Here is a 12,495-nt window from a genome sequence, read left to right on the forward strand (position 1 = left end):
TACCTGTCACCAGCTCAAGAGGTGGAACCTGTTCCTATATCACAGGATCTAATATAGAAGAAACTACTAATCTTCTCCATGATAACTGGGTAGAGAAAAACACCATCACATCAAGCAATCACTGCCAAATTCATTAAAATAATCCGAACTATTATGGGGTCTAAACGGGGGGGGGGGGGAAGGTGGGGGGGAAGGTGCTTTCCAGAGCTTCTCTTTTCATAAGAGATTTATAGAAAACTCTTAGCAGAAGAACACTTCAGCTTTTAAAATATATCCAAATTTTTCTAAAGCACATTCACAAATTTTTGAGAATATTTGTAGTTTTACATATCCACTCTAGAAGTCTCACAGTTAGTAGCCCTATGTTGGACACCATGGTAACCTTTAAATAAACAGATCTTGGCATCCAAAGTTTATTTTAAGAAATGCCTGGGTTTAATATTTTTGTATTAGAAAAAAGTATTGGGAAATGGGAAATAGCACTATTTACCAATAAATAAACTCAGTTCACGGAGAGTGGGTTATTCTCACATGGGGGAATGCTCACAGTGAATTTTCTGCACCATAAAACCTTCACACATACAGCAGTAGATGACATGCTATAAAAAAGGGCTTTATTAGTCTTCTGTGCTACCTGGACTAGGGCAGAGGCTGGTAAATCATGCTGGGAAAGTGTGAATAAGTCTGCAACTACTGGTTTAAGAAACACAGTTACTGAAAAGAACCGGACCTTGTTTTCTACAGACTCGTTAGCAGGCTGGGAGAATCAGTCTGAATTCCTTCTTTCCTAGATATAAAAGATTCCCCATGAAAGCCTCTTATTTTGCCTCTGTTCTTGGAAAGATAAGTTCCAACCTTAGTACTCAATGGGAAATGTAACACAGTAAGAAGTTAGTAAAATAGAGGATTGCATAGTAGCAAAGAAAAGAAATTAAAGCTTGCATTAAAAATTATGTGACATTGGTACTTAGCACCTTGTCTAAGTAACTTTGAAATTATTTTGGTTTTCAGGAGCTGATTTATTAATTAATAGCTAAGGAATACATTCAGCTAGTTAAAGGTGTAATCACCAGCTGGAAGATGTTATTTACCTCATCAGTCCTTAAGTGGAAGTTATATTTTTCTGAGCTATTTTCCAATAACTTTCCTATTTATATAACTCAGAAGCACAAGTGATGGACAGCACACTTATTTTATTATAGGAAGACAATGATAAAAGAATTAATCTATTATTTTTACTATGAAAGTTCTTTGCTGTATTTGCAAAGACTAATAGATTACATCCATTACGTAAAATATTACTACCACTGAAACCAAACAACATCTTGTCTTAAAAAGCTAACAACCTTTGGTGCATCTGTGCAGTACATCAATTCTGATGCACTACAGATAATATTTTTCTTTCATATACAAATGGGTTAGAGACAATACAGCCCTCTGACTTGTACAAAAGCTTGCTTTTTAATGGGCCTTACGGAATCTCATATTGCCTTTCGTGAGTTTGGCAGGCTGATGCATTTTGCTAAAGGATATCATGTCAGCATTGCCTGACTTGGGAAGACACAGCTGTCAGCTAGTAATGCAAGCAGTAGGCTATAACTCAGGATTTCTGAGCTGTAATCAAAACCCCTGGGACTCTTTAAGTCTCTGGAGAATATAGTAACAGTATTTACCTTACAAAATGAGGATTCTGCCATTTCCCTGAGGATTATAAAGTCAGTGAGTTATGGTTCACCCATACCTGTGTGAGGGAATGGCAATTTCACATGTAGGTTGGTATGTGGCAAAATATATTGCTATCAAAGAAAACCTTTTTTTTAAGAAATGCAATCCCTGCTGCCCAAAGTACTCCAGAAGGTGATGGCAATGTGATGACAGCAGTGAGCTGCCCTGCAGTCAGCAGTTCCAGTGGCTGTAGAATAGATGTTCTTGCAGAGCAGTGACAGTGTATGAAAGAAAATTCTATGAAAGATGCATACTAACTAGACTGCCGGCTTTTGCAGTTCAGTGGTATATTGCATGAAAGAACCTCTTAATGTCTCATTTAATTAGTGGGCTTGCAATGCTTGAAAAGCATGATTCATCTCCTAAAGAATCTATGAAGATTTCTCTCTTTGCCTTTGATTATAGATGAAAGATGCCAAAATGAATGCCAAAATTGTCAGGTTGTCAAGTGTCACACCAAGCACTCAGACTACTACTACTACTACAAAAACATTTCCATTTGGTCCTTCTACAAGACTACCAAAAATAGGTCCCATAGTTTCTCTGCTCTCTAATCCATGCTTATTGAAAGCAAGCCAGCATTCCCACTGATTCTCCAGCTCTTTAATAGATAAAGTAACAAGTATTCACTTTTCAAATTTCTGCTGCCAATGTTTATTATAGCGAATTTGTCCTGACATTCTTTTACTCTATTTGCCACAATGCTGAATTGTGGCCAACTTCATCTTTTAATCAAGATTGTTTTGCTTATACATGAGCCAAACACTTGGAACTTTCCCATTCTCTGCTTCTGCTTTAGCACTGAGGCCAGAATAATTTGCCAGGTATTTCAGTGAAGCACATTGATATTTAATTGGCAGTTACTGCCTTGCATCCTGCAGTTACTGGAACTATTTCTGAGGTATGGGCCTGTCTGACACAACTGAAAATAACAACTGGTCCTGGGAAAGAAGATTAACAAACATATGTCCATTTTGCCATTCGAGACCAACATCAGCTCAAGACACCAGAAGGTGTGTGTTCAAGACAGTGAGAACTGAAAGGAATACTTGCTGAATGCACATGCCATCTTAGAGAACTGCACATAAAAAGGCATGTGAGAGATCAATCTGTCCTTTCAGACTTAAACATACTGAAGCAGATACACAAAGCACTGCGAAAAGGAGGAGGGTATGCATTAATAAAAAAAGAGAAACCAAACCAAAAAAAAAAAAAGCAACCCACAAGTATTTTGCTGTGGTGGGCTTTATGGTGTAAGAATGAAAAGTCAGAAAGACGTACTTGGTGATGGGAAAATTATTTTCTCAGTGTGATAAAATGCTCCCTCCAGATTTGTAACACAAGGATTCTCCTCTCTCCCTGTTCAAAAAAAAGAAAGCTACAAACCGCCTCGTTTCATTACAAGTACTTTCTTAAAATGCAGTTTGTTTCAAAAGATGAACTCTTCCTGGGATTTCAACAGCTATTGTAATTGTTTTTCATAGAAATCAATTTTAATTGTAACACTGTTCTGCTACAGCCCTATTGTCTGTGTCCTTCTGCATTGTCAGTTACTTAAGTGAAGAAATAAAAGCTCAAAAGCACATTGTTGTAATTGATTTCTATGTTTAAATTGTCTTATTTGAAACAAAGTTATGAATTTCATCTGTTCAGGCACAAAAATAAAATACTTCCCTTGGAGGGGGGGGAAGGGGTGTGAAGATAGACATCCATTACTGTTTTGCTTGTGTTTTTTAGGGCAAAAGTTTGAGGCTGTCATTCCAAGTCCTCTGCTACAGTTCTGGAATTATGTATAGCATTTCAGTGAGTATATTGATTATAAAGAAAAAAAGTTTTTAATAGTCTTTAATAGTCTAATACTTTTCCTGCATATATAAATCTAGTGTCCCCCTATTAAGATAGCACTTACTATGTCACTGTCATCTCCCATCCTGCTCTTTCCCCACACTTTCCTACCAGTGTTTGACTGCTAAGTTCAGGATGTAGTGTCCTCATCTAGTCCAAGGACCATCAAGTGTAAGAATTTGTTCCAGTGCCTTGTACCCAGGCAAGTGTGGGAGATGGGATCTCGGTGATGGGAAGCTGCTGACCCATGAGCCTTTAACTGGTCCCCACCATGCTGCAAGTTTTCTATTACATCAGTGTATTGGATTTCTTCACTATCACTTTTACTAATAGCTTGCATCCATGTGGGGACATCTCCAAACTCAGCCAGGCCTTTTCTATCCACAACAGAAACACAGTTATGCAGGAGGATCTTTGGTGGTGCTTTGTTTTATATTTCACAACTTTTCCTGTATTTGGTAGGTTTCATTGTTGCTGTGTCCTGCCTGGACGAACCTTATGGGAAAATTATGAGGCAATATTCCTCTTCTTTGTATATTTTTAGGTATAAACATACTCTACACAAAATGAAGGCACTAACAGCCTTTATCTCTATAGTCCTTCTAAGCTCTTAACAGAATTGTCTTGTCTCCTAAATGTGTGGCTGGCTTTCCTCATGATAGGCCATGTGAAATTCCTCTTCTAGAAAAAGCCTACTGAAACCACTCAAGCCCATCCATATTGCTTTAATACAGGACTAGTTTGCCTTAATTTAATTTTCATGCTTCTTTGGCTTCAGCAAAATGTTTGAAATTCAGTGGCTCAGAATCAGGAAGTCAGCTTCCGTTTTGAAAGATCACTAGTCTACTTTGCTTTTTTTTTTTTTTTTTGTTAATAAGAAGGTACTCATTTTTGATGAGAAGATTATCACATAGCATCCTAAATGCACCATCTTAGCTGGTGCATACAGAAAAGAATATTTCAGCCCTTCTCAGGATGCTGTAACATGTGGCAAGGCAATTTGCAATGACTGTACTTTGCTCACCTTCTCTATATGATTTAGAAGAGAAGCACCTATGCATCACTTCTCAGTATTATGTCAGTTTCATCCGCAATGTTAATCAATGTCATTGCCATGGCTCCCACTACTATTCTTCCTCCATTCGAAACACTCCTTCCTAAAGTACTCTTTTGTCCAAGCCAAACTCTAGCTTTCCTTTGCCTGATGGTCCTTTGGTATACCCCCATCACTGAGTGCAAATCACCATTTGCCAATACCAGTCTCACTTTCTGTCATGTTGACCCCTTTATGCAACTATTTGCAGTTTTTATCCTTGGCAGTATTGTGTCTGTATGTTGTGCTTCAAAGGAATTAGATTTTTATATTTAGAAATTCATTAATATTCAGAGTCTGTACTGTACAACCTGCTTATTAAATAATGAGCACATAGCATGCAGAACTCCCACTCGCTCTCTTGCATTAGTAAAAGCTGATTGTTGCAAGCATTAGTAAATTTAATAAAATTGTTATTACATATTCACCACATATGCCTTTGAAGCCTGTGCCTGTTGTGCCATGAATGCATAATTAGCACAGGGAGCACAGACCAGAACTCCACAACCTACTCTTCGGGATTTTATGACAGCATTGACTAGAGGAAAAGGTTCACTCATCTCCAGTCAGCAAGAAACTCAATTGAATGTCAAATATAAGTACATACAGTGTACGAGGCCTGAGTATAGTTGTAACTGTGAGATTTAGTTGCTCACTAGAATTAATGTTTGTATACAGCGATTTAAATGTTAGCAGAAAATACCAAATTTTTAAATTAAGCTCAACTACTTATGAAAACTCTGAGTGCTATAAATTGAATCTGGGAACAATATTTGCATATATGCGTCTCACAAAAAGGAGTGGACAGAAATTTCAGCTCGAAATCTTGCTAAATCTTGACTGTGTGTTATCAGGTTCCCAGTTCCTGATCACTGCAGTCATCTGGAATAAATTCCAGGCAGATATTAGAAAGGATTGGATATGGAGAGAAAAGCTCTCAAATCATCTTATTTTTCCATGCTTCTCCTAGATAGCAACAAGAAAAAAAAGAAAAACTAAAAACCAGGGGGAAAAAGTCAAGAAAGGCTGTTTTTCTCAGTGTTGTGATTGAAAAAGTGTAAGATCATCTTTATTTACCTGAACAGACTTTATGAGATTGACTTCTTATTGGTTCCTCCTCTCATTGCCCAGCAATATCCTATTTCATTACACATAACTATAGCCATAAATGGCATTTTCCATTTTTATCACTTTATGATAGTACCTTGGTCTTTAATGTCGTGAATGCGCATAGCTTGAGGTTCAGTGCTTACAGTTTTGTGGCTGAAAAGCACACCACTTTTCCAGCTTTCTCCACCAGGTAGTTACCTGTTTCTCATGTATAAGAACTGCTCTGCCTGGTTGGATACATACTGTTTAACCTGCTTTTAAGTTAGGATAGTTTCAACAAACAAATAAAAAGTATTTCCGCTGCTTCAGCTACTGAAATATCTATTGCTGTTTAAATGTTTTCCCTGAAAACAAGAATTGGTCACTGTGCTGCCGTCAGGTTGGCACATCCGTTTGCTTGTCCAATGTGTCTGGCTTCTTAAGAGGAAGTTGCAAAGCACTTTTAGTTTCCCTGAACTGTGACCTACTACCTCCAAAGCAAGGTTACATACTTCAAGGACAGCAGGTCTTCATCAGTCTGTATATCTGTACCACTCCTCAGTCCCCAGTGCTCTGCTCTTGCAAGTATGTAAGGCACAGCATTCTTCCAAAGACTTCATGTCATCACTGCTTTGCCAGAAATTTGTCATGGCCTTGTGGGCATTAAGACCATAAATATATCTAAATGTCAAATGGATCAGACTGTCGATGATATAATCATACCTCTGATTTTTTAGCATAGTGATGGGGTTTTGTGGTTTGTTTGGTTTGACTTCTGTAGGTTTTTTTGATGGTAAAAGTAATTAAGAAGATGCTGCTTTTGACAGCATCTCCTTCAGAATAAATTTCTAGCAGAGGTTAGGGGACAGTGAGGCAATGAAGCGTGCCAAGGAATATACACATCAAGCCATACTACTGAAAATATTAAAATGTCCACTTGACTGTCATCCTCTCTTTAGTGTCATATTTAGTAAGTATGGGGCTCTAGTAACATGCGCTTAAGAGGCTACATCATGCTGTCTTGGCACAAGCTTTTGGGTATGGAAATAACTAGTTGAGCTGTTGTTTCTATCTTCTTTGTACAAGGACATTGAAACATTTTGCTGGTTTTCCTTCCTTTGTGTCCTCTATTTTCCTGTAAATAAGCAAACAAATGACAATTTCTTCTACCACAGGTGATTTTATTTCCATAATAGCTACATTATTCTGACTATCTGGCAATTTACTCTGTCCTTTCCCCGCTAAGGTGATTCATCTTATTTTCAAAAATCTCTGGTATTAGCCCTGGAAGCACCCACAGCCTCTGGTCTGTAGTTCCCATGACTGTGCATTTTCTAATGCACAATCACATCAATACATTTCACATGAAGTTTAGTCTGATGCATTTTCCAAAGAATAAGGTTTGGGTTTGCCAGTCTACGGTAGACTTTTTGTTGGTGAAAAATTCACCTAATGAGCAACCGATTTTCCCCCTTCACCCAACATTCAATACTTTCATCAGCAGCAGTGTAGGTACTAAATTGTACAGAGATTTTGCAAATGGCGCCATTAATAATAGCATCATAGTGATGTATTGAAAGCTATACGTAATAATGGGGGGGGGGAGATCTTAAAGAAAAGTTTATTTATATCATTGAATAAAAGTATTGGGTTTTCTATTAATCCTTCTGAAATTTAGTAACTATAAGATGAGTAATCCTAATGTTAAAGATATAGTTCTTAGAATATGTCTCCTTTAGGCAGCGAAGAATGGGACAAACACGTTTCTGAAAAAAAGAAGGGGAAAAAAAAAAGAAGCTGTTTCTAAGCCAGAGCAGTTATTTCATGCTCCAAAGCTGCTGTAGAACAACCAGAAACATGTTTTGCAGTGTGTCCAACAACTTTTGCTCTAACATAAAATACATTCTAGAGTGCACGTATGGTTCCTTGCATTCCAGAGACCCCAAGTCTGTGGAAGATTACATCACTCTTCTTAAACTGCATCCCTAACTTACTTTTTCACAAGCCAAGTTTCTAGTGTTTGCCACTTAACAATTATACAAGGTAAATACTGTAAAATGTGACCTCTGGTAAAAGTTTTTTTTTTTTCCTACTTTCATAGCTCAAAAATGGCCAAACAACTTGTCGTGGTTTGAGCCCAGTCGGTAACTCGGAACCACAGAGCTGCTCACTCACTCCCCCTGCTTCTTCCTCCCCCCGCTCCCAGAGGGATGGGGAGGAGAATCGGAAGAATGTAACTCCCACGGGTTGAGATAAAAGCAGTCCAGTAACTAAGGTATAATACAAAACCACTACTGCTACCACCAATGAAAATAATGATTAGTGAAATAACAAGGGGAGAGGATACAATTGCTCACCACCCACAGACCGATACCCAGCCCGACCCCAGCAGTGATCTGGGCCTTCCGGGTAACTCCCCCCGGTTTATATACTGGGCACGACGTGCTGTGGTATGGAATACCCCTTTGGCTAGTTTGGGTCAGGTGTCCTGTCTCTGCTTCCTCCCGGCTTCCCCTCCTCCCTGGCAGAGCATGAGACTGAGAAAGTCCTTGGTCGGAGTAAACATTACTTAGCAACAACTAAAAACATCAGTGTTATCAGCATTGTTCCCAGGCCGAAAGTCAAAAACACAGCACTGCACCAGCTACTAAGAAGGAGAAAAATGACTGCTATAGCTGAACCTAGGACAGTATCCACCCCTTATTCCATACCATTCACATCATGCTCAGATCCCACATCTCTCAACACACCATCGCCCCTGTCCCATATATACACATATATATACACCCACACCCACACACAGAGAGAAAGATATCATTCCTTAATCCATGGACCAATCCCTGTAAAATTGCTGAATTCATCCAGCCCATGATGTCAGGCTCCATCTCTTGTCTTTCAGGGAAGGAAGGACGGTGTGTAGTGTTGGGTTGTTGCCTGCTGATGACACCGCCAAACTTGTCTGGTCACTGCTTAGCTCATCTGGTTTCGTCAAAATTCATTCTTTGTTGGGGTCACGATCGGAGGGAAGTCAGGGTCAGTTGCTGGCGACCTGAAGATAGCTAGTTGGTGGGCTATAAAAGTGTTATAGAGCAGGCAACAGCATACAATTGAGTTCATTGGCTGTTTTCCCCCAAAATTAAATCCCCTTGAGGTACACATCGGAATTCCCCATCTTCCCGCATTACCCATCAAGTATATCCAGGTCCCTGAGCAAAAGCAACCCCACGAGTGGGTTTGCCTTTACCTGAAGCAGGAATAACCCAGACTGTCTTCCCCAACAAATGCTTTATGTGCACCACAGGAACTTTATCCCCCTCTACAGTACGTAAAAGTTCTGATTGGGCTGGGCCAGCCCTGTTGGCAGATCGCCTAGTGTTGACCAACCAGGTGGCTTTTGGTAAATGTGTATCCCAGTGTTTGAAAGTCCCACCACCCATTGCTCTCAGTGTAATTTTCAACAGCCCATTGTACCGTTCGATTTTCCCAGATGCTGGTGCATGGTAGGGGATGTGACATACCCACTCAATGCCGTGTTCTTTGGCCCAAGTGTCTGTAAAGTTGTTCCGGAAATGAGTCCCATTGTCTGACTCAATTCTCTCTGGGGTGCCGTGTTGCCACAAAACTTGTTTCTCAAGGCCCAGGATAGTGTTCTGGGCAGTGGCGTGGGGCACAGCGTATGTTTCCAGCCATCCCGTGGCTGCTTCCACCACGGTAAGCACATAGCGCTTGCCTTGGCGGGTCGGTGGGAGTGTGATACAGTCAATCTGCCAGGCCTCCCCATACTTGTACTTCAGCCATCGTCCTCCATACCAGAGAGGCTTTAACTGTTTGGCTTGCTTAATTGCAGCACATGTTTCACATTCGTGAATAACCTGGGCAATAGCGTCCATTGTTGTGTCCACCCCTTGATCACGAGCCCATCTATATGTTGCATCTCTGCCTTGATGGCCTGAGGTGTCATGGGCCCACCGGGCTAAAAATAATTCACCCTTATGTTGCCAATATAAGTCCATCTGAGCCACTTCAATCTTAGCAGCTTTATCCACTTGTTGATTGTTCTGGTGCTCCTCAGTGGCCTGACTCTTGGGTACATGAGCATCTACGTGGCGTACCTTCACCACCAGCTTCTGCACCCGAGCAGCGATATCTTGCCACAGTGCAGCAGCCCAGATGGCTTTACTTCTGCGTTGCCAGTTGCTCTGCTTCCATTGCTGCAACCACCCCCACAGGGCGTTTGCCACCATCCATGAGTCAGTATAAAGTACTGGCCATTTTTCTCATTCAGCAATGTCCAAGGCCAGCTGGATGGCTTTCGCCTCTGCAAACTGACTCGATTCACCCTCTCCTTCAGCAGTTTCTGCAGCTTGTCGCAGGGGACTCCACACAGCTGCCTTCCATCTCCGATGCTTTCCCACAATACGGCAGGACCCATCAGTAAACAAGGCATATTGCTTTTCACTCTCTGACAGTTCATTACATGGTGGGGCCTCCTCTGCACGCATCACCTCCTCTTCTGGTGACATCCCAAAATCTTGCCCTCTTGCCAGTCCATGATGACTTCTAGAATTCCTGGACAACTGGGATTTCCTGTTCAAGCTCGTTGTGTAATTAGTGCAGCCCACTTACTCCATGTAGCATCGGTTGCATGATGTGTAGAGGAGACCCTGCCTTTGAACATCCAGCCCAGCACAGGCAACCGGGGTGCCAGGGGAAGCTGCGCTTCACTTCCAATCACTTCTGAAGCAGCTCAAACCCCTTCATAGGCTGCCAGTATCTCTTTTTCAGTAAGAGTATAGCTGGCCTTGGATCTCCATATCCCCAACTCCAAAAGCAGAGGGATCAACCTCGAGTCTCCCCTGGAGCTTTCTGCCAGAGGCTCCAGGTAGGACCATTCTCCCCGGCTGTGGTATAGAGCACATTTTTCACATCTGGCCCGGCCCGGACTGGTACAAGGGCTACTGCATGAACTATTTCGTGTTTAATTTGCTCAAAGGCTTGTTGTTGCTCGGGGCCCCATTTGAAATCATTCTTCTTCCGGGTCATGTGATAGAGAGGGCTTACAACCAGACTGTAACTTGGGATGTGCATTCTCCAGAACCCCACAACACCTAAGAAAGCTTGTGTTTCTTTCTTGTTAAAAGTTGGTGGAGACATTGCTGTTATCTTGTTGATCACGTCTGTGGGGATCTGGCGACGTCCATCTTGCCATTTTATTCCCAAAAATTGAATCTCCTGTGCAGGTCCCTTGACCTTACTCTGTTTTATGGCAAAACTGGCCTTCAGCAGGATTTGGATTATCTTCCTCCCTTTCTCAAAAACTTCTTCTGCTGTATCACCCCACACGATGATGTCATCAATGTATTGCAGGTGTTCTGGAGCTTGCCCCTGTTCCAGTGCAGTCTGGATCAATCCATGGCAGATGGTAGGGCTGTGTTTCCACCCCTGGGGCAGTCGGTTCCAAGTGTACTGGACGCCCCTCCAGGTAAAAGCAAACTGTGGCCTGCATTCTGCTGCCAAAGAGATTGAGAAAAATGCATTGGCAATGTCAATTGTGGCATACCACTTGGCTGCCTTTGACTCCAGTTCATATTGAAGTTCTAGCATGTCCGGTACGGCAGCACTCAATGATGGTGTGACTTCATTCAGGCCACGATAGTCTACTGTTAGTCTCCACTCTCCATTAGACTTTTGCACTGGCCATATGGGGCTATTAAAGGGTGAGCGGGTCCTGCTCATCACTCCTTGGCTCTCCAGTCTACGGATCAGCTTATGGATGGGAATCAAGGAGTCTCTCTTGGTGCGATATTGCCACCAGTGCACTGTTGTGGTCACAATTGGCACTTGTTGTTCTTCGACCTTCAGCAACCCCACAACAGAAGGATCCTCTGAGAGACCGGGCAAGGCGGACAGCTGCTTAATTTCCTCTGTTTCCAAGGCAGCGATACCAAAAGCCCATCTATACCCTTTTGGGTCTTTGAAGTACCCTCTCCTGAGATAGTCTATGCCAAGGATGCATGGAGGCCCTGGACCAGTCACAATGGGGTGCTTTTGCCACTTCCTCCCAGTCAGGCTGATTTCAGCCTCCAGTACAGTTAACTCTTGGGATCCTCCTGTCACTCCAAAAATATAAATGGGTTTCACCCCTTGATACCTTGACGGCATCAGGGTACACTGTGCAGCGGTATCTACTAGAGCCTTATACTTCTGTGGGACTGATGTGCCAGGCCATCTGATCCACACAGTCCAGTAAACTCGATTATCCCTCTCCTCCACATAGCTGGAGGCAGGGCCCCTCTAATAGTTATTATAAAATTGTCCACTCATGTCTTGTAGAAAGGGATTAGTATTCCTTATCACAGGAGCTGGTGTAAAATCAGCTCTTCCACTCCATCTGGGAAACTGCTCGCCAGAGACTGGAGCAGCAGCTTTCCTGGGAGGATCATCCTTGACCATTGTTCTCTTCTTCAGTTCACGCACCCATTGCTCCAGATCTGAGGTAGGTTTTCCATCCCACTTTCTCATGTCTTCTCCGTGATCCCGCAGGTAAAACCATAGGCTGGCCTGTGCCGTGTGCCTCCTATATTTTCTTTCTCGAGCAGTAGGGCGCCTTCTATTAATAGCCGAGACATGGGCTAGTATATGTGGGGAGCTAGATACATCGGATAAATCATCTCTCAATTGTTTGAACTCCTGGGACAGCTTTTCCACAGCTGAAATGATGGAAGGGGTGAGATTGTCTTCGA

The sequence above is a fragment of the Strigops habroptila genome, chromosome Z (genome assembly GCF_004027225.2).
Source record: "Strigops habroptila isolate Jane chromosome Z, bStrHab1.2.pri, whole genome shotgun sequence".
Lineage (NCBI taxonomy): Eukaryota > Metazoa > Chordata > Aves > Psittaciformes > Psittacidae > Strigops > Strigops habroptila.